The following is a 24040-nucleotide window of genomic DNA, read 5'->3' as shown; positions in this document are numbered from 1 at the left end:
CTCCCACACTAAATTAATCATGTGTTATTTTAATGCGATTTGAACTGCATTTGTGTCTGAAATGCAAACCCTTATCCTATTCCCTGTTAAAGTTGTAATTTTCTCTAATCATGTGGGTATTTTTATGTCAAGTGTTTGTATAATTCTTACCTTTTAAGGTAAAATCAAGAAGTTTAGAATGTGAACTCACAAAATTCTGAAACATGACATGGGGTCTCTGTAAGGGTGGTACACTTTGGGACCAATCAGTAAGTAGCACGTTGGTGACATTAAATAGTATACTGACTCCATTACTACTCATCATAAATTAAAAAGCTGCACCCTAGTGCTGAACCTGTTTGTCAGGAAGATGGCCAGATGGAAAATTATTTGTTTATCCAACAATATAAATATATGTTATAAAAAAACCTAGAACAGATAGATCCTTTAACAAGAACATGAACAATACAAGTGAATTGCATGTGTTTATTGGAGTGTTTACGACATCAAATATATGCAATAAGAATAGGTGTGGATAAAAAAGTAAATAACAAGAAACCAGATAAGCCATCATCTAGATCTCTCCATTTCTCATATAGGAATGAAAAAACATTTTTTTGTTTTTTTAATCCTAAATAGTGTTTTTTTGATGACCAGAATACATTCAAAATTTAAATCTTCTAGGCTGTAGATATTTCACTGAAACTATGACTGAAGTACATACGGATAAAGATCTCATGATGCTTTGCTGTGGGTCTTGATACAAGTGATTTTGTTATATCTCTCACAGGCTCCGCCCTCTACTGGACTCTATGGGTACTACCTTATCCCGCGTGCATTCTCCCACTGAGACTTCTATAGACGTAGCCGGCCCAGGGCGGGCCTACCTGAATGCGCGCGCATCACACCGTATAAAAGGAGGCCTCGCCTCCTGACTGCTATCCTTTTTCTCTTCAGCTAAGCGGAAGTGATTCCACAGAAGACGTAAGACGTATTGAAGTGAAAGTAATAGAGAGAGAGTATGGCTGGACCATAGGACCTGCCCGAATTGTCCGAACCTGATTTCAGGAGTCGATCCGCACCCCCTCTGCCTCACGTGTTTGGGGCCCGACCACGCGATGAACGGTATGGGCTCGACGCTGGCGTGCTCGGCCTGCCAGGCGATCCCGCGGCGCACAACCAATCACATGAATCTCCCGCCCGCGACATACGAAGCAAAAAAGCCCGAAGTAAACTGGATATAAACTCCCCAAAACAGGCGAAAACATACCACTGCCTCTGCCACCTCCCTCCATGCCTGGCTCCTCCGGTTTATATCCCGGTAGGTCTGGTCATAAAGCACCGGGTGATTGATTCGCTACCGCTAATTTCTCCTCCATTTTTTTGGAATATGAGGAAATGACCTGCGGTATTTCTCTCCCAGCATACACGCCGTTTGATTGGCTAGAGCTTGAACTGTCAGATTTGCGTACACGGGATTTGATTGGCTGACGCTTCCTCCTCAGCTTCAAAAGTTGAACATTGTTCAACTTTGGATCTTGAAAATCCTGAGAATCTCCGCTCGCCTGCCCACAATGCATTTCGGCGAAAGCGAAAAAAAGTGACGTCACCCCATTCAAAGTGAATGGGCAGAAGCGTTTCAAGATTTTTTAACGCTGCCGTGGAGACGGCCCGTAAGAGGAAGCAGCATTATGGCGGAGCGCGCGCTCTCACGGGAGCGTGCCGTGGTGTGTTCAAGTACCTCAGTGGAAAATCTGCCGTTTTTTTCTCTGAGTGGAAACTGCATTATAGCAACGCCCGCACTCGTAAAGAGGCGCGTGGCGGTGCGTTCAGGGGCCTTAGTAAAACAAACTACGCCTGTAAAAGCTCCGGTTAATACTGTTTTCCATAGTGAGGAAAATAGCGTTACGAGGGAGCGTGCGCTCACACGTGAGCGTACGGCGGTGCGTTCAGGGTCCTCAATAAATAATCGGCCCTTTCTGCTTCGACCCCCCACGGGCGAATCTCCCCTTTACGGGGAGTTTTGCGGCGGAGCGGGTCATCAGAGAGTATCACAGCTTTATAGCTGCGGCCCCACAGCTGAGGGCTTGCCCATTAACACAATGTTATGGGGAATGGAAACTCAGCTGTGTACTGACAAGGTGGATGGACAGGACGCTGAAACGGGGCTATTCACTCCAGTTTTGCAGCATCCCACCTCCTGTTATGGGCATGTGAGAGGTAAATCTGTCTTCCCAGGAGGAGATGGGTTTCCTCTCAGCAGAGATTCAGGCTCTGGTGCAGAAACAGGCTGTGTCTGTTGTGCAGCCTCAGCACAGAGAGAAGGGTCTTTATTCCATGTATTTCCTGGTTCTCAAGAAAACAGGGGAATTCAGACCTATTCTAGATCTCCGATGCCTGAATCGTCATATTTCCAGCAGGAAATTCCGCATGTTAACTGTGAAACAGTTACTAGGGCTTGTGCAGCCAGGCGATTGGTTCACCACCATCGACCTGAAAGACGCGTACTTTCATGTGGAAATTGTTCCAGAGCACAGAAAGTATCTGCGTTTTGCCTTCCAGGGAACAGCCTACGAGTACAACAGGCTGCCGTTCGGTTATTCCCTATCCCCACGCACATTCAGCAAATGTGTGGCCACAGCGCTTCAACCGCTGCGCGCACACGGCATGAGAGTTTTCTTTTACATAGACGACCTCATAGTCATGGCTGGGTCCCGGGAACAGGCAATGTTTTGCACAGCACAGTTGATCACACACCTAACCAAATTAGGTTTTGCGATCAATTGGAAAAAGAGCACCCCCATACCTCGCCAACAGGCGTTGTATTTGGGTGTGGTGCTCGATGCAGACGCGCTGCGTGCCACCCTGTCAGAGAGCAGACGTGCGTCCCTTCTCAGGGCAGTGTACAGGCTGCGACAGGGGGCGACAGTGACAGCTTTAACTGTCATGCAGACTCTGGGTCTCATGGCGGCTGCTCACATGGTGGTCCCGCTGGGGTTACTACATATGTGCCGCCTGCAGAGGTGGTTCCCCAGCCTGCGTTTGGAGGCACAAACGACGGCTGGTGACCATTCCTCCCCCCCCTCAGTGGGGGCAACCTCCGGTTTTGGGGGTCTCCGGACCACCTCCGGAGGGGGTCTCCACTGGGACGGGTGACCTCCTACATCACAGTGTTCACGGACGCGTCCGGAACAGGATGGGGAGGGACCTGCCTGAAGAGAGCTATAGGTGGGCGCTGGGCTCTGACAGAGTTTCGATACAGCAACCTCCTAGAGCTGCGGGCAGTAGTGTTAGTCCTCCGACATTTCATGCCCCTAATTCAGGGGAGACATGTAATGGTCAGGTGCGACAACAGCACCACAGTGGCTTATATCAACAGGCAGGGCGGAGTCCGCTCCGCCTCCTTGTTGACCACAGCGGAGGAGCTGTGGTTATGGGCCTCAGAGGTGGTGTTATCTCTGAGAGCACTCCATGTCCCGGGACTGGAGAACAGAGGGGCCGACCTCAGGTCGAGGGGCGGCCCCCTGCCAGGCGAGTGCTTCACCCGGAGGTGGTGAAGCAGGTCTGGGCCCAGTTCGGGAGAGCAGAAGTGGACCTGTTCGCCAGCCGGCGCAACAGCCACTGTGCCCTGTGGTTCTCCATGGCCCTGAGCGACGACCCGCCCTTGGGGGTGGACGCGTTTGCACACGAGCCATGGCCAAGGAGCTGCTATACGCCTTTCCACCGCTGCGTCTCATTCTCCCTCTCCTGGGGAGAGTGAGGCGAGAATGTCTGGCAGTCATTCTGGTAGCACTGAATCGCGTCGGGGCTCCGTGGTACTCAGAAATGACACAGATGAAGGTGGGCCAGCCCTGGGCGATCCCCCAGTTCTGGGGGGCGATGTTTCAAGGGGCAGGTGCAATCGGGGCGTTACCCACTCTGGGCCGTCCTCTTCAGGCTTGGCTCCTGAGAGGGACAGGCTGAGACAGGGTGGATTGTCTGACAGCGTTATTCAGTCTATCCAGGCAGCTAGAGCAGAATCCACCACAGCCTGTTACAGACCAAAGTGGCTGAGATTCCAGCATAGGTGTGAGGAGCGGAGAATAGAGCCCCTATCTTGTGAGTTGGGCTCTATTTTATCCTTCTTACACTTACTGGTGGACAGAGGGCTGGCGCATTTCACAGTGAAAGTGTATGCAGTAGCCATCTCGTCCTGTCGTGAGGGTTTTTGGTGGCAGGTCAGCCTTTAATCAACCACTGAAGTCGCGGTTTTTACAGGGGGTTAGGAGACTGCGCCCTGTAGTGCACGTCTCCACCCCGCAGTGGGACCTGCCCCTAGTGCTCGAGGCTCTGGCCTCGGGACCATTGAGCCTCTGGAGCTCTCCCCTCTGAAAGCATTGTCGTGAAAACAGCTTTGCTTCTTGCCTTAACGTCAGCCAAAAGAGTGTCCGAGTTAACTGCTCTGTCGGTGCACCCGAGTTGTTTACTAGTTCGGGGTGGCCGGAGCGGCGTGACACTTAGACCGAACCCCTCCTTTGTGTCTAAAGACCTAAGGAGTGCGTTCAGGTCGAGGGCTATTCAGTTAGGGGGTTTTAGTCTCCCCCTCCATGGGAGGGCCAGGGAGGCTAAACTGCACCTCCTCTGCTCGGTGCGTGCGCTAGCATGTTATGTGGAGCACACGGCTGCCCTTAGACGCACCGAACAGCTGTTCGTGTGCTTCGGGGGCGGGGTGATCGGGAAAGCTCTGTCCAAGAAACGCCTGGCAGGCTGGCTCTGCGAGTGCATTGCACATGCCTACGGTCAGGCAGGGAGAGCCTGCCCCACGGGGATTCGTGCGCACTCCACACGGGCTGTAGCTGTGTCAACAGCCTTATTCAACAGTGTGGAGGATTTATGCACAGCGGCGTCTTGGTCGACGCCAGGCCCCTTTATAAGGTTTTATCTCTTGGACATGTCTGGCTCTTTCTCCTCGTCTGTGCTTGCTGGGGCAACACAGAATTTGTAGGGGAGGGGGGGGTTGTGGGTCAGTTGGCATCTGACCCCCTCCCCGGACGTGATGCGCCTTCACCTTTCCTGGGCCCTCTGAGGGTCCCGGGATAGGCAAGAGGCGCGCTGGCCCGTTACGGGCGGAGGGACTGCCCCCCTCCTGCCGAGAGGCAGGGGGAGGATAGCCCCCCCACATTTTTTGTCCTCACACATTCTGCATGGGGTCAGTGCTTGAGTGTGAGGCATGGGCGCTGGCGCTCTCCCTGTTATCCTTAGGGATTCAGGAAGGCAGGTGCGTAGTAAGCCCATACGGGGCCGAGGGGGCTCTCCCCATCCGTCTAGGGGCGGGGGGGGGGAGGGTCCCCCGGCACTGTTTTTTGAGCACACTTTCTGCGAGGCAAGCGCAGCAGGGTGTGCTCTGTCAGCCGCAGCCCAGATTTCTCCTCGGTCACAACCGGGTTAAAGGAGAAGGGGGGGCAGCAGCTGCTGACCAGAAAAGCCGGTCAGGGGCAGTAGGGTGGATTGGTGTTGGACGACAGTGCGCGTATACATCAGGGCTCCACCCACTGTACCCATAGAGTCCAGTAGAGGGCGGAGCCTGTGAGAGATATAACGCCGGGTTACGTATTGTAACCCTTGTTATATAAACACAGGCGGAGCCCTCTACTCAGGGCACTGTCTGTCCTGTTCCGCTCGCTGAAGAGAGGTATAGGATAGCAGTCAGGAGGCGAGGCCTCCTTTTATACGGTGTGATGCGCGCGCATTCAGGTAGGCCCGCCCTGGGCCGGCTACGTCTATAGAAGTCTCAGTGGGAGAATGCACGCGGGATAAGGTAGTACCCATAGAGTCCAGTAGAGGGCTCCGCCTGTGTTTATATAACAAGGGTTACAATACGTAACCCGGCGTTTTAGTCCTTGAAGTACATGAACATACATCTAGATACTTTTCTTCTTACTTGCTTTCATTCAGTTTTATGGTTTTAGCAATATTTCTGGTCATTTGGTCTCAAAGGATTCAGTTTAAGATAATGTTTTGTTACAATCTGGCCTACGTTTAAGGTCATTAAGCCATATGGAGAGGGAGATTTACTTGTCAGAAGTTTTTTCTTGACATTTTATACTGATACCAACAGCAGCCTAATCACCATTGCACACACTTTAAAAAGACAAACTTCTGAAACAAGAATGCAAATGTAGCAGGTTGGAAATGCTATATGTTAACTTTTACTTAAACAGACACCCCCCCCTATTTTTTGTTAATAATATACTCTTTCCAACACACTTCGAACTCCTCACATTTGACAATATACTGTAACGTCAGTAGATGGCGCTCTGGCGCTGCTGTGGATCCATTAGGGAGACTATAGCCAGGAGCTCAGATCATGTGCATGTCAGAAATAAACAAGCTGTGACCTGAGGAGGACGTTAACTTTGGTCCTCTCTCTACTAATCCACAGACACTGTTTATATGTTGGCTACACAGTGCTCCCTAGCCTGTGTAACCCTTGCTGCTGGTCCAGATTGCCCCTAGGTCTGGTGCCGGTAACGCAAACTGAGAAACTAACATTAAGGCGTGCAAGATCAGCCACTTTGTGAACAGTGTTTCACTGCAACATTATTTGTGTGTAATGCCTGGTATTGTTCTTTCTGTCTCTGATTCAACTTTTATATTTAACATTTACTGTTGTTATTGTAAAGAACATTCAACACTGGAGTAAGTTAAGTAAGGATATCACATTTCCTGCTTCAAAGAGATATTAGTATGTGTATAGGGTGGTTTGCTTCAGAAAACAGAAATAAACAAACATAACTAATAGGAATGGTGGTAAACTTTGGGACCAATCAGTAAGTTCATGTTGGTGACATTAAAAAGCATGATTGCATTTCTACTCATTATAAATAAAAAAAAGCTGCACCATATACTGAACCGGTTTGGCAGGAAGAGCAAATGGAAAATTATTTGTTTATCTAACAATATAAATGTATGTTATTAAAAACCTAGAGCAGATAGATCCTTTAACAAGAACATGAGCAATACAAGTGAATTTTATTGGTTTATTGGAGTGTATACCATATCAAATACATGTATGCAATAAGAATTTTGTGTGGAAAAAAAGAGTAAATAACAAGGAACCAGATAAGCCATCATCTAGATTTCATATATGAATGAAAAAACACCAAAAAACATTAATTTGCAGTGAGTTTTGTCCTTTAAAATAAGAGAAAACAGATTAAAATCATTATTTGAGAAGCCTAGTCTACATCAAAATCCCCCTACATTAGTGCTGTGATCAATGTGGAGGATTTAATTAATTCACTGAAATTTCAGCCTAAACTTATCAAACAATGCTAAACAGAATATAAACAGATTCAAAACAGAAAATACATATATGAAAAAGACAAAACAACTGTTAAATCATTAAAAGCAAAACGTCTCTGTGACATCACAGCAGTGGCTGAGATCCAATATCTATTCTCCGATACATGGGCTTAGTGAGGACTTTTTCACTGGGGGATCTCATTCAAAGCATAACAGAAGACAGCATAGCTACTCATAGTTTGTCATTATGGTCAAAATGTTCCCAGAGGTCTCTCCTCCTCTCCAAAACAAACTGACCCAGAGAGTAAAGCTGGTTCAGCACTGAATAAAGCAGTTTACTTTTAAAGTTAGTGTTTCCTTGATGGATACAAGCCAGAGAGGCTACAAGCTAATGCAAAGTGACCTTAGCTTCTCTGCAAACAGTTCTGGAGGTTTAACGTTTCATAGTTGATCTGTAAGTCCTCTTACATTGGTACAAACCAAGGTGTTAACCTCTGATTGTCGTCCTAGAATCTGACATAAATCTTCCAAGAAGTCCTGTTGCCTGAGCTCAGGTAAAAGCCTGTTAGTTAAAAAAGACTAAGATCTAAAGTGTTTAGTAAAAGTGTGCTGAAAACTGGATTAAAAGTACATTTATGAAAGCTTCAGGCAGACAACTAAAATGCTGTTGCACATGAAAACAGGGGTGGGGTGGATGTGGGGGTCACGATTGACATGGAGATATTACTTTATGGGCTGTAAAACCTAAGCTTTTCATCAAACTGCTTTTTTAAATAGGATTTTAAAATGACATGAATTAGGGCACCACATTATGCTAACACTAAAAAACAGTCAACAGAGATAAGAACCTAAAAACAATTGTTGAGACCCAATCCAGAGGCCTCATGTCTTTTATCCTCGGTAGGTTAACAGGGGTCTGCTGTTACTCTCCACTGATCAACCCTGAAACGTCCACCAGAGAGACAAAGAGCGATGTTGTGAAATTGATTATTAATAAAAAACACTTGTTAACATCTTATTAACAGTTTGGATCATCGGGTTTACTAACACCTACCTGTGCACATGATGGACGCAGTGCAGCTGCTTGACCGGGTGAATCACTACTGTAATAAAAGCACTGTTAGTATTTTCAGAAAACAAGTCATAATCCAGACAAAATGTATATTTTACATTATGTATAAATTGAGTTTTACCAAAGAATTGCATCATCATCTGGGCATTCGGTCAGTTCATTGTAGTATTTATTTACCATCTCAAGCTCCACACTTACATCTAAAAAAAACAAAACAAGTGGATTCATTTATTACACTGATGGAAATGTATCGACTTCTTAATTACGATCAAATGTACAGTATTTTTTGTGATTTTGTTTCCTTTACCTGGGATGGAGTCACCATCTGTTTTGAGTGACAGCTCGATTGATTCCTGCATCGTGCTCTTCAGTTCCTCCAGGATCTCCAACTAAATCAGCATTGAAATATTTATCACTTATCACTGACATTTTTGGACATGTATGTTTGTGTTGCAGTGTTCCTAGTTTAATTTCCCAACATGTTTAAGTGAATAATTATTTCTGTATGACGAAATATAAAATGTGACAAACCATCAAGTCTCTCAGCTGTTTCATCATGGCGTGTTTAGCCTGAGCAAACATGACGTCCTTGGAATTATGTACGTGCTTTTCAATAGTTTCCCTCATGTTTTTCAGCGAGCCATCTCCTCTAATTTCTTTTGCTCCTACATAAAACAGAAACATGTTGACATAAACATTTGCAACATAAAAATGTGTAGAAGTGTATTTCTATGTCTGTAATGATCTTCTGTCTTACTGTCATAGCATGGTTTCATTTTCTCTTCGATTGTTGTTGTCAGGCTGCTGTCGATCGTTTTCTTTTGCTCATGGATGAGTTTCTTGAGTTTCGTTTTCATCTTTTCTTCCTTGGAGAGAGAATGTGAAGCAGATATGAACAAGATCAATATGTTACAAACAAGGCTCATCTTTCCCTTTATTATTTTTTCCAGATTTTACCTGGAAAAGCAGTACATTATTCAAACTGATAGCACCTGTCCTGTTTCTCTTTTGAAGCCAGGAAAAGGCTAGTCACTGTGACCTTTTTACCTGTGCTAGACTATGGTGATTTGATCTACATGAATGCACCTGCCCATTGCCTGGAAAGGTTAGATGCCGCCTATCACAGTGCTCTGAGATTTGTTACTAACTGTAAAGCACTTACTCATCACTGTACCCTGTATGCCAAGGCAGGTCTGCCTTCACTTACTGGTCGGAGGCTCAGTCATTGGTACATGTTCATCTACAAAGCCATGCTGGGTAAACTACCTTCTTATATCTGCTCCTTGATCTCACGGAGAGTGGCAAGTAGCTATTGCCTGAGATCACAGGATGTGTTTTTATTACATGTGCCAAGTGCTAGGACTGTTTTAGGTGCTAAAGCTTTTATGTGCGCTGCTCCTCTGGCTTGGAACACTATGCAAAAAATATTGAAACTCAGCATTTTGATTCCCTTGCATCATTTTAAAGCACGACTGGATGAAATATTATTGGATACCTGTAAATGTAAATAGATGCTAATGTATACCCCTGTAATTATGTTGTGATGTCCTTTTTGTTTTCTGTTTGTTTTTATATGTGTAACTCAATGTACCGCAGGTCTCCCTTGTAAAAGAGATCGTTGATCTCAATGGGATTTTTAACCTGGATAAATAAAGGCTACAAACAAACAAACAAACCTGTTCACCAGCTGGGGGTGCACTTTGCCCAATATCAGAATATTCTTTTGTAATCTTGAGTGTGTCTTCATGACTTGGGGCAGGGTCCGCTTTACAGCTGCAGTTAATTTTTCAAAGCCATCTCCAGTTCATATTGAGTTATTCCAGTACAATGTATATGAATATGTTGACTGATCAAAATATATTATATTTAATAATATTGCTCACCCTTCCACTACAGTCTCTCTGGCTTTACAAACATATCTGATAATGGACTAATGAATAGGATCTTTTACCTCTGTCTTGAGAAATGTCAGCTGCAGTTTGACATTTTCGCACTCCTTATTCGTCATCATCTCCTCTGTGCCAAGTGAAAACGTATTGATGACCCCGTTGAATGGTCCACTGTTTCCTTCATTTCTAAGAGATGGAAATACTTAAATTCATCAACAAGTTTGTATTTCAATAATGTATTTAAATGCATTGTACAACACCATTTTTTCCAACACAGGGTTTTATGTCTTTATTAAGTCATTTCTTACGGGAAGGTCTTCTTAAATTCCTCGTCAATGCTGTCGGTCAAACATAAAATTAACTTCATATTGATGTTTATTGATTTCCCTTTTTTTGGTTTGTGGATGCCACCATTCTTAACTACACACTTCAATATCCTGTGAAATGCACTACCACCTTTCTTTGTCTGAAACAAAACAAATTTTGCAAGAGACATTTTCATATTAAGAGCAATCATTTGTTTTGATTTAATTATAACTTAAATACTTACAGGATAAAGGACCGACATTAAGACTTTTTCACATGAACTTTTTGATTTTTCAACCCCCTCACTGAGGCATCTTTCAAAAGCCGTAAGGGTCTCTTCCACGGGTTCCCTGTCAGGTTCATGACTCAGCTTTTTTTCAAGTTCTTTGCACACAGTCGTCTTTATGTCAGCCTGAAACCATACACAACCCATTCATAAGTAAAAAACAAACTTTAATTACTGTAGCAATGCATCCTCTCTGAAGCAACACAAACTCAGTAAATCCAATACATTGTTGGCTCCACAGGTAACATTACATGTAAGCAGTCTGTCTTTGACTTTACAATTTTTACACAACATTTTAGTGCATGCAGCTTACTTATTTTCTGTGAATGTTATTATTTTCTGTCAATATTAAAAACAATGAAAGATGTTGTTACTTGATCTTACCCCTTCTCTGCTGCTGGCTCCCTGAATCAGAGAGAGAATCCCGTGAGCTCCGGACACATAGTTTAATGTCTCAGAGTGCCAGTCATTGAGATCTTGCAGGAATTCCTGCAGTTTGGGAATTTCTATAAAAAACATACACTAGATCCTTGAATTTACATGTTACACTCAATTAGTATCTCTACTTATTTTTTGGAGGAGATAAAACCATTTTGCCATCGGGCTCACTTATGGAGACTTGAATCACCTGTGTCATCTGGATCCAGACGTTTCTTTCTCAAGAACTCTTTGGAGCTCACTGTGAAAACCTTGAAACACTCCTCAATGAATTGTTTCTAAAGAAAAAAAGTTTCGATGTAAAAGCAGGTTTGCAGTTTTGGACAATATTTGTGTTTGATTTTCATTCAATATAACTCACCTTAACCTCTTTTAGTTTGCTGAATTCTGCCTTCACTTGTTTCTTGGCTTGCTTGTTTTGTTTCAGTATCGAATATCAGCTTCTGACCTTTATGAAAAGATTTGTATTTAGAGAATTACATAAACTGCATATACATTCCAGGATATCATATCACTACGCATCATACTCATCATTTTCAATAACCAGTGATCACATGGAGGAGCTTAATCCAGCATCACAAAGTGTTTGTGAAGCAACAACATTAGGACAGAAATAAATGGCAGAGATGTTGAGTAATCAAGACACACATGCACACAATTGAGAAACACGGATACTGTTATGATCATGAATAACCTGGTTTATCATGTTTCAAGTGAACATTATATCCCTGAATTCGATCAAAACCAGGATACTAATGTGCCTGTTAACGTAATCAATGTTTAAATTGAATGTTACATTTAACTGTGTACTTTTTGCATCTGGAGTGAGCCTTAAACCACTTACTGATCATCTGAATCTTCAAAATGATCAGACTTGGTGCAGATAAAATGAATCTGCCGACACTCGCCACCATTTCCCATGAGGCTGCAGGATTCTTCCAGGATCTCCCAGGATTCTTTTTCTGAAGCTGCTCGATTTAGCTCAGCCACAATCCACACAGTAGAACAACTTCCAACAAAATGGAGGGAAATACAGCAAATAATAATGGTTACATTGTCAGTGTAACCTTCCACAATAATCAGCATTGCATGTGGATAAATCACCTTTTTCCACATCGTGTCTCTGCTCTTGTTACAGTCCCCGTTTCCAGGAAGATCCACAAGTGTGACATGCTGGAGAAGACGATTCTTCGGCACCCTGACAGTCACACACTTCACCAGTGGCCAATACAACCTCTTCACGTCTTTTGACTCACTTCGTGTGTATTTGACTAATTCTGCAGATAAGTCTTCAGCCTAAAATAAATAATAGAGGCAATGCAAGGCCATTTCTTTTACATGAACAAACTTTAACTTGAAATTGCTTTAAAAGATTGTGTTAAATAATTATTTTGAAACCCTATCCCTGAAACAACAACATCTGAATTAAATCAAAAAGTAGCAAACCTTACGTTTATATTTTAGCAATGGGGAACAATTAGGTTTAACATTTTTAACATGATTTCAAATTTAAAGCTGGTAGTGCCTTCAAATATCTAGGTTGTTGCAAGCAAGTTTGTTACTGTTAGATATTTTCTTTCCTATGATGCATAAAGTAGATGTTGTAGTTATTTAGTTGGAATGCTGACACAGCATTCCAACTATCTGTGTGACGTGCTGGAGACGATAATTCTTCGGCACCCTGAAGGTCACACACTTCACCAGTGGCCAATACCACTTCTTCACGTCTTTAGCATCTTCCTCTTTTGACACATTTTGTGTGTATTTGACCAATTTTGCAGATAGCTCTTCAGCCTAAAATAAATAACAAAACAAGAGGCAATGCAAGGTCATTTCTTTTACATGAACAAACTTTAACTTTGAAGTGTTTTAAAAGATTGTGTTAACGAATTCTAACAGCATAGCATTAAAAGTCCATTTGAAACCCTATCAATGAACGACAAAATGTATATTGAATTAAAAAGTAGCAAAACTTACGTTTATATTTTAGCATGGGGAACAATTTGGGTTTACGTTTTTAACATGATTTTAAATTTAAAGCTGGTAGTGCCTTAAAATATCTAGGAGGTTCTTGCAAGCAAGTTAGTTACTGGTAGACATTTTCTTTCCTATGATGCATAAAGAAGATATGGTTTTGTAGTTATTGTTATTAGAGCCCAGTTATGGCGCAGTTCCACTACAGCGCGGAGCTCGCTTTAAGCGTGCCGTGTCGTGCCGTACCCGTTTTTGGTTGCGCTTCCACTAGGCCTAGTCACGGCCCGGCCCGGCCCGGGGCCACTTTTTCACCTCTTTTCTGGCCCGACAAAATTGTGGTTCTATCGGGGCCAACAAACAGGGCTGAGTCGGGCTGAGTATGCTAAACTAGAGAGAGGAGCGCTGGCAAGAGGGCTCCAACTACAACAAGATGGACATATTTGACCGTGATTTAATTGTAATACACGTTTCAAAATGATGCCGAAGTAACAACATACTGATACCGGTTAGTAAAAACCATGAATTAATGCTTTGTCAAGTCTGCAGACAGACGGCAGGCGAAAAACCTTTTAAAATTCGTGTTTTTCTAGATGGAGATTGGCTAAGCTAACGCAGTATATGCCCCGACCGTCCACACTCACAACAACGGCCTATACAGACATAAATAAAGCAGCGACTGTATTCACCATGACACAGGCAGTCTGTGGTGTGTACTTGTTTAACTTTTGTCGATTTTCTGAACATATATAAGGAGCTGTGAGCTCTGAGTGCTAACAGCTAACGGCTGTGTTGTGTTTTCTGGAGTTCTCATTGAAGATGACGTCACGGCTCCGCCTACACTGCGTTACTATAGTAACTACCCCAGTTTCTAAACTGTAATGGAAGCGCAGCATGAAGTGAGTCGGCCCTGTTAAGGCCCAACGCGGCCAAGCCGTACCGAGCCGTACCGAGCGTGGCCGAGGCCGACCGTGTAGTGGAAATGCGGCATTAGATCAAGCCCATTTTTCTGAGTACACACCGAATTTACGTTCACATTTGGTGTTCTATTGTGAAACTACGCCAATCAAGAGTCTGTTTTATGAAATGATATATATTGGGGAATCTTATGTGTTTTGTGATGTTTGTGCTGGAGCCGCTTTATCCAAAACAGCACTCCGGTTAAGGCCCTGACACACCAGGCAGTCACCAGAGAACTCGCCGACACCCGACACCGACAGTTCCATCGACGAGTTCTCCTGCGTATTGGCCGTGTGTCGCACTGGAAATCACCGCAAAGACTTCAGCCGAGCACGTACGAACTGCGCATGCGTGAGTGGCAATAACTCTCCTTACCAGCAGGCGGCGGTAGTGTGTATTCGTCATTCAAAATAGGCAACAACCGGAAGACAGAGAAGAAGAACAGACTGATATAAACAAACAAATAGCATGTGCGTTCCATTTTCACTCTCGTCCATCGAAAACATGTTTTAGAATATAAAAATACATGAATGATGAAATGAGCACATAAAGTGCAGACATACTATAAAATCACAGTTAATAGACCTGCATCTGATGATCGCAGTGTTCTGGCGGGTGTGTAGTTTATTGAGTCAGCAATGTAATAATGGCCACTTCTTGCTAAATTTACGATGAGATGAAAAACCGGACTTGACCAAACAAATCACGGAGCTCTCAGCAGAGGACAGCCGGGGACGCTCCCGCCAATATCAGAGATGTCCCTGCTATGTGTGGGAGGTAAGAGAGGACATTTAAGGGCTATGTTTGATGTCTTTAAGTATCACCTGCTGGTGTTTAGCTGCTGTCTTGTGCCTTAAATCGTTTGTTTACGTCCCTCACTTCCGTTTCGCATCTCATTTGCTAGCTGAACAGCTGATCAGAGTGGTTTCTTGGCCCGATAGCTTGTGTCCGACACCCGGCCGATTCAACATGTTGAATCGGCCGGGTGTCGACCGTGAAAGGCCAAATAAGGCGTGTCACGGCCGAGGGTTCGGGACACACCAAATTGACTTTGGGCGACAAGGAACCCGTTTTCGCCCAACAACGCAAGACGGCCGATATCGGCCTGGTGTGTAGGGGCCTTTAGAGAGTTGACACGGAGACAGGAAGTACAGTCGTTGGACTTTATATTAGCTTGGTTCTGATCATCAACACAGAATACATCATGCTTGATGTGGAATCACATACAGGATGTTGAATGGGTTGATGTTAATGATAACGTAGAGTAGAGAATGAATGAATGGTTTCTGCAAAATACACAGAAATAGAAATAAGGTTCAAATTACAATAACTAACCAGACTTTGGTTATTAATAATAAGCAACAGCAATACTAATTGTTGCTAAAACACATTAGACACGTTGCAAACACACACATGGCTAATAAAAGCTAAGTTAGCATCTCATCCACACACTATCACTGAACAGCTTAACTTAGCTAACTAGCTCGCATTAGCTCAATTCCTGAACAACATAGCAGCTAAAAACGGGACATCAATAGACTCATTAACACACTGACTCAGCAGGACACTATGCATACAATCTTATAACATTACCAACACTAAAGATCTGCATATATGCTCACATTCTTCACGAACGCATTCTCTCTGTGACGATGGTAATTATGCATGTGACGATGCGACCGCAATAATGTCCTGTCATGAACGCACATGTGCAACCAGCTCGAGGACCCGGGTTGCGTTCGAATACTCCAAAAAAACAGCTCCTAACGTCTAACCCTATCGTCTATTCCTTGACCTCGGAGTGAAACGTCATGGGGTTAAGGGATAGTGGATAGGAGAATTCAAAAGGATTTAGGAGAAGAGACTGCGGCACTTTAGAGAATCCGACTGCACTTTCACTATCCGACGTGTTTATGATGCGCCAGCAGAGGTCATAAATGTGCGCCTGCTGCTGTGGGGAAACTATGGAAACTACAGTTTTCTATACAGCGGACTACAACATGGATGTTTAATAAGAACGAGGGACTACTGTAAACTCATCTAGAGACTCTGCACCGTGCTCTGATGCTGTTGTTTTATGCTTTATGAACGGGGACAACAGAGAAACATATTCTTCATGACCAAAGTTGGAATTGAAATAAAAAAGGAAAGTGAAACTTATGCTCGTCACCCTCTCCCTCCGGTCCACATTAATACAAATGATCCCAATACATATGATTGTATGAAAAGATCTTAAAATCAATACAAATGTATTTATTATAAACGTTAGTCCTTAACATCTATCACTGTGTATATCACCATTCAAACATCTTTTAAAAGTTGAACAAACCCCACACAGCTCAGTAAAGACTGTGAAATGTTGACTTTATTTGATCATTTCAGTAAAAACTAACGTTCATATTTCTCTTTTTGATTATAATACTGATGAACGTTCAAAACAAAGCACTTTGGCAACTTACCACATACGTTTTAAAATGCTTAATAAGCACCGTAACTTTCATGATATCATTTCTCGTTCATAATCGGTTGTTTCCGTGAACGGCCGACTGTTGTGTGACGGCAAATGCTGCGGCCGCAAGGCATTGTGGGGCAGCATTTTCTCCTCTCCTTTCGGTTAGGGAGGTCCAGTGGTTCCTAGGCTAAAGGAGGTTATAAAGGAAGTTTGAAACCTCCTTTCCTTTTAATTTAGAGAATTCGAACGGCACTTATCATGGCTGCCACTGAGGGACTTCCGGGTCATTTCACTCCGTTAGGAAGGTTCCTAAGCTAAATGGACTATTCGAATGCAACCCCGGTGTCAGTACCATATGTGTTCGCCCTACCATATGTGTTCGGGGTCCGTCGCTTACCAATGACGTCACCCATTGTGATTGGCTGTACGGAATCGTAGTAATCAGCAGCGAACCGCTTCAACACGTGTATTTCAGTGTATTCACGGCATTCATTTTGTTATTCTACAGTATTATTGTTTTATAGTTATTTGTTAATGTAACCCAATTTGTGTTCTTTGAAATTGAAAAGGATATCGCATTGTGTTTGTTACATTCGTTGCAGTTGTATAGGCTATGTGTTAAGTGTAATTTGGCATGTCCTATTTATGGACATGCTTTTATTTTGAAGGAGAGTTAGCGCAGTTGACAGGAAGTTGTTGTTGCTTTGGAAACAACGTGACAGAGATTAACGGAGAAAAGTAATATCTACATATAAAGACGGAGAAAGTAAACGATAACGTTTATGGTTAAGTGTTAGCACCCCCCGAAGAGGCACAAGCTCTTACGTTGATATTGGAGATTTCAATAATTCAATTTGAAAAAAAAAACGGGGAAAAAAAAACAAAAACGAATATCTGAATAACGAAATTGAAACCCGAATAGTACTCCAACGAACGAATATTCGGATATTTTGGTACAGTAGGGCTGTACCCGAATAATATAATAAAGTTATAGTAAATAATAACAAATTCCAGTGTTAGAATTCCATAATTCCATATTCATAAATAAAATGATATGCAAATAACATTTTCTTGGCTGTGGACTTGTACTCTACATAATTATGTTGAGCTCATGGTAATCTAATTCAATAAACAATAACTGCAATGAACAGATAGCATTTTCTGACTCGTAAAATGATTGGATATGGTGTAATTTGGCAAATGATTCTATGTTGAAAAATGTATATCTTTAAAAACTGCGTTGGTGTATTAGGGCGGGCCATACTAATTGTTCTTGTAAATCGATCGAGAGGGGTGTTCAAATAACGTATTTTGGTGTGTAGAACACAAATCTATTTAGATGCTTTTATTTTGAAGTTGTTGCTATGGAAACAACATGACGGAGAAAAAAGTAATATCTTCTACATATAATAACGGACAAAGTAAAGAATGAAGTGTATGTTTAAATGTTAGCACCCCCCGAAGAGGCTCAAGCTCTTACGTTGAGTCTGGAGTTTCAATACATTCGGTATTTGACCGTGTAAAATGTCCTCTTGGGTTACCGTACAGCCAATGCGTGACGTCATTGGTAAGCGTAACGGACCCCGAACACATCTGGTAGGCCGAACACATATGGGTTGCATTCGAATAGTCCATTTAGCTTAGGAACCTTCCTAACGGAGTGAAATGACCCGGAAGTCCCTCAGTGGCAGCCATGATAAGTGCCGTTCGAATTCTCTAAATTAAAAGGAAAGGAGGTTTCAAACTTCCTTTATAACCTCCTTTAGCCTAGGAACCACTGGACCTCCCTAACCGAAAGGAGAGGAGAAAATGCTGCCCCACAATGCCTTGCGGCCGCAGCATTTGCCGTCACACAACAGTCGGCCGTTCACGGAAACAACCGATTATGAACGAGAAATGATATCATGAAAGTTACGGTGCTTATTAAGCATTTTAAAACGTATGTGGTAAGTTGCCAAAGTGCTTTGTTTTGAACGTTCATCAGTATTATAATCAAAAAGAGAAATATGAACGTTAGATTTTACTGAAATGATCAAATAAAGTCAACATTTCACAGTCTTTACTGAGCTGTGTGGGGTTTGTTCAACTTTTAAAAGATGTTTGAATGGTGATATACACAGTGATAGATGTTAAGGACTAACGTTTATAATAAATACATTTGTATTGATTTTAAGATCTTTTCATACAATCATATGTATTGGGATCATTTGTATTAATGTGGACCGGAGGGAGAGGGTGACGAGCATAAGTTTCACTTTCCTTTTTTATTTCAATTCCAACTTTGGTCATGAAGAATATGTTTCTCTGTTGTCCCCGTTCATAAAGCATAAAACAACAGCATCAGAGCACGGTGCAGAGTCTCTAGATGAGTTTACAGTAGTCCCTCATTCTTATTAAACATCCCTGTTGTAGTCCGCTGTATAGAAAACTGTAGTTTCCATAGTTTCCCCACAGCAGCAGGCGCACATTTATGACCTCTGCTGGCGCATCATAAACACGTCGGATAGTGAAAGTGCAGTCGGATTCTCTAAAGTGCCGCAGTCTCTTCTCCTAAATCCTTTTGAATTCTCCTATCCACTATCCCTTAACCCCATGACGTTTCACTCCGAGGTCAAGGAATAGACGATAGGGTTAGAACTTAGGAGCTGTTTTTTTGGAGTATTCGAACGCAACCCTGGTACCTACACCGTAGCTGCACTACTTTAGCTGTCCCTAAATGTGCCTGACTAAAACACGAACGATATAATGCAGATCAAGGAAAACAAGGGGAATTTACAACAATATAAGTGTTAGTCTTACTTACTGTATCCCATGTCAAAATCTTACTCTTGGAATTGAGAAATTCAGGAATTTTTTGGAAGTATTTTTCATTCATGAGGTTTTCAAGAGAGTTGTTTCTCCATTCTTCTGCATAAAGCTCTGACAGCTTTTCAACACTGTCTTGATAATCTTCGCCTTTTTCCTGATCTTCGTTATCACCATGGAAATTATTCAACTCCTCTTCCCACTCCTAAAAAAAACATGTTTTATTATATGGCATGTTGTGTAGTCAGTATATTTAGATTCAGCTTCATCATAAAAGTTGAAATAGCTCTAAGTTAACAAACATATTTAGCTAATTTTACCTCTTTTGTTATGAACTCGATTTCTGCCTCGTACTTTGAGTTACGCATGTTAGCCTCCACTTTAATCATCACTGAGGGACATGCACTGATGCTTCCAGAGGGCAAGAGATCCTGCTCTCCAATGACGGCATTTATCAGAGAGCTCTTTCCAGCCCTCGTTTTACCAAAGACGCCGACCACCTCCCTCTTGTCTGTCTCCAAATCCTTGATGTTATTTCTGTTGTGCAAGAGTTTGAATATGGGTTTTTGATCAAATTAATAAATGTAACAAACACTAAAAGAGTGTGTCAAAATCAAGAAGAAATCCATCTGCATCGTCAGACTAATTCTTTGACTTTAAAAAATGTGGAATTTTAAAAATCACAACAGTGTCCTCAGTGCTGTATAATTTCGACAGGTTTACTATGATCTCTTTAAACTCTGTCCTCTTGCTCGAAAACACCAATACTTACTTCAGAAACGTGTTGAACTTGTCGTCTTGGTCAGGTAGTTTCTTAAGGACACAACTCATGATGTTTTTCACATCAGACAAAATCTCTTCTTCTGTAAGAGTAAAAGTAAAGAACTATTCAGCAGGAACCAATAACCAGTATATCCATTAAGATGTATTCCCAATGAAGCAATCAAGAATACCTGAAAGTATCATTTTCATCATGTATATACTATGGCAGGTATCTTCCAGTTTAAGGCCATTATAACTTTATAAGACCTGTGTTGCTACATATATGTAAGTTCATTTGCTGAACAATAAAACATTAAACAAATTATACTTATTAACCCTAGTTTCTAATATTTGGAAAGTAATAATAATACCTGTGTATGATCCTTGTATATCCTCACGTGGTCGTTTTCTGGTTGGTGATTGGCTGGACTCACCCTGGAGATCCGACTTCCTCTTTCCTTGTTTTTTATTTTTGTTGTAAATGACATATATATAATTTTTTTATTAAAACAATTTGTTTTAGATAAAGCAGGTTTATTATTGTTTATGAAATATCAATAAAATTCCATATAACAAACTTTGTTTCTCACCTTTATCATTTGTTTTGCTGGTGGACGGACAAACCTGAGGATGAATATGCAAATTTGACTCTTTGTCCTCTCACAGGGAGTTACAAGCTTGAACACACATCGTCACAATTCACACACACCTACATTTGCATTTCATTTCCCATTCAAAACTCTGTGCAAAAAATGTTGAACAGACATTGACAATATAAATTAAACTGCATTCAACTAACTTCAACAGAAGCTTCAGATGTTTCCGGATCTGTTGTGTTTTGTTCCTCCTAGTTAGAAAATAAAATAGTCTCAAATCCATAATAGTAAGGAAAACTTATATAAAATGATAGTAAAGTCAACAAGATATATTATACTCCTTTGTATGTAGATGTTGTACATTTCTTTAGATTAATGAGACCAAATACAGTATCTGTGTAGAAATGCAGACATTACCTTTAACAACTTGAGTCTCTTTCTGAATTTTGAACGTGGTCCCACTTTTGGGATCAAGTCAGCAATGTCTCGATCTTCCAGACAGTAAAGACTTTCCTCGTCAACTTCGTGATCTGAAAAAAAAAAAAAAAATTAGGAAATGTTAACCAATTGCAAATATCTGTAGATGTGTATTTCGCATGGAGTGAAATGTGAGTTCAGCTGTGAAAATTATGTTTTAAAGAGCATTACAGCCTCATAAGGTTGTCTGAACTGAATTCATATTGTTAATATTTTGTTATTTGTTATTTTCAGTGCTGCTGAAAAGATGCTACAGAAAACGAGTTACTCTGAAGTTAATATTTAATAGTTTCCTCTCTGTGTGAAGATGAAGCATTTATGATTGTTTGAGTATGTCAGGGATATGTCAGAAAGTTACTGAGTAACGATGTTGAGGCAGTTTATTCAAGTAGATGCTAAGATATTTCAGTATTGGAAGGTCATATCGACTTTGAATAATATTTTTACCCAACAAAAAGCAAGGGAATACTTTACCTTTAAATGTTTGTATCCATTCGCTGAGACTCCATTCAGTTAATTTGTTGCAAACAAAATCATCCATGATTAAGAATAGCAACTGGAAAGTAAACAAATAATTGTTTTAATCAACAAAATAACTACTTGTGAGAGTTATGACATTTTAATAGAAAAAGAAAGGGTTATTAAAGTGAGAGTGATAAGGTAAGCACAAATAACTGAGTAAACAGAAATTCCTTTCTAGGAGAGCTTGGTTGTTTACTTACCTGCTATTTTCATTTCTTGTAGACGTTTAGAGAAACATAAGCTTTCAAGTTTTCCAGTGGAATGGAATCTATGAATCATTAAAAGAATTGATTCTGAATCAAAGATCAATTATTGTCAAACTATCCAACAGTTTACACAAGTACAGCTGACATTAACATTTGAATCATGAACTCTATGCCAGAAAATTCATTGGCAATTTTCTTTTCTGATAATTGTTTGGTTAAATGTTCAAGTAAAAATCTTCCAGGTAGTTCCAGATTCTCAGATGTTAGCTTTCTTACTTTTTTCAGAGTGTTTGCTATCAAAACAAAGTGATTATAACCATCTTGAAGGCTACCAAACTTGATTCCACCCAAATAAAACAGTAACATTAATAATACTTATCTAATGATATAATATAATGGTATAAGATATTCAAATTCAGGGCCAAATGCCATCAGAAATGCTCAATGCGGTTGTTTTTCCAGAGAAATATGCTCCCCTCTGGGATACTTTTCTGCTAAATGACACGTTTATGTTCGGTTGTGACATGACTTTAAGGTCGTGGTTTCTTTTTTGTTTTCCGTGATCAAATTTGTATTTATTTAAGCCGAAACACAGAACAACATGGTACAAAACACAAACATACCACGTAAAAAGAACATACAGCTCCCTTACAAAACAAACAAAAACACGTGCGTTGGTTTTGAAACTAATTTAATGTTAATTTGTTTTTCAAGAGCCTGGGACAAAGGTAGCAACCAAACAAGAAGCCCTAACACATTAACATACTACACATTACCATTCATTTCATATAGAACATGATTTACATAATTAACAATGAAACAAAAGAAAATGAATCGTTCCAAAGCTTACCGTAGCGTACAGCCTGTTGATATGAAGCCAAAAGCAGGTTAAAGGAGTCTCCCGCTCAGTATCCCAATAACTGCCCAACCCAACCTTGAAAACGCAACTTAAAGTATTTTAGTTTCCGCTGATAGGTGCAGAACGTTACTCCTCCCACACTAAATTAATCATGTGTTATTTATTTATGTAATGCTTCTTCTTTTTTAATGCAATTTGAACTGCATTTGTGTCTGAAATGTAAACCCTTTGCCATTATCCTATTCCCTGTTAAAGTTGTCCTTTTCTCTAATCATATGGGTATTTGTATGTCAAGTGTTTGTATCATTCTTACCTTTTAGGGTAGATTTAAGAAGTTTAAAATGTGAAACAACTCTTCAATTCTGAAACATGACATGGGGTCTCTGTAAGGGTGCTACATTTTGGGACCAATCAGTAAGTAGCACGTTGGTGACATTAAAAAGCATGATTGCATTACCACTCAGTATACATTTAAAAAAGCCGCACCCTAGTGCCGAACCGGTTTGGCAGCAAGAGCAAATGGACAATTATTTGTTTATCTAACAATAGAAATGTATGTTATTCAAAACCTAGCGCAGATAGATCCTTTAACAAGAACATGAACAATACAAGTGAATTGTATGTATTTATTGGAGTGTATACCACATCAAATACATATATGCAATAAGAATAGGTGTGGAGAAAAAAAGTAAATAACAAGAAACCAATTAAGCCATCATCGAGATCTCTCTATTTCTCATAAATGAATAAAAAAAAACAGACACACCTTTTTTTGTTTTTTTCATGCCAAATAGTGTTTTTTGATGACCAAAATAAATTCTGAATTTAAATCTTCTTGGCTCTAGATATACAGTATTTACACTGAAACCTTGACTGAAGCAGCAGGGGAGTACATGACGGTTAAAGGTCTCATGATGCTTTGCTGTGGGTCTTGATAGAAGTGATTTTGTTTTAGTTCTTTAAAGTACATAAACATACATCTATATACTTTTCTTCGTACTTGCTTTCATTTAGTTTTATGGTTTTAGCAATATTTCTAGTCAGGTTTCAAAGGATTCAGTTTAAGATAATGTTTTGTTATAATTTAAAGTCATTAATCCATATGGAGAGGGAGATTTACTGGTTGGAAATGCTACATGTTAACTTTTACTTAAACAGACACCCCCCTTTTTTTTG

The 24040-nt window shown here is 41.3% G+C and overlaps 1 pseudogene; it reads right to left on the bottom strand.

The window, feature by feature from the left end:
* Positions 1-6984: 6984 nt before the first annotated feature.
* Positions 6985-22939, bottom strand: LOC117492598 (annotated as a pseudogene).
* Between the last annotated feature and the right edge of the window lie 1101 nt (positions 22940-24040).

This window comes from Trematomus bernacchii, unplaced genomic scaffold, assembly GCF_902827165.1.
Source record: "Trematomus bernacchii unplaced genomic scaffold, fTreBer1.1, whole genome shotgun sequence".
In the NCBI taxonomy this organism is placed as follows: domain Eukaryota; kingdom Metazoa; phylum Chordata; class Actinopteri; order Perciformes; family Nototheniidae; genus Trematomus; species Trematomus bernacchii.
Note: the sequence above shows the minus strand (reverse complement) of the source record. Positions and strands in the feature narration are given on the sequence as shown.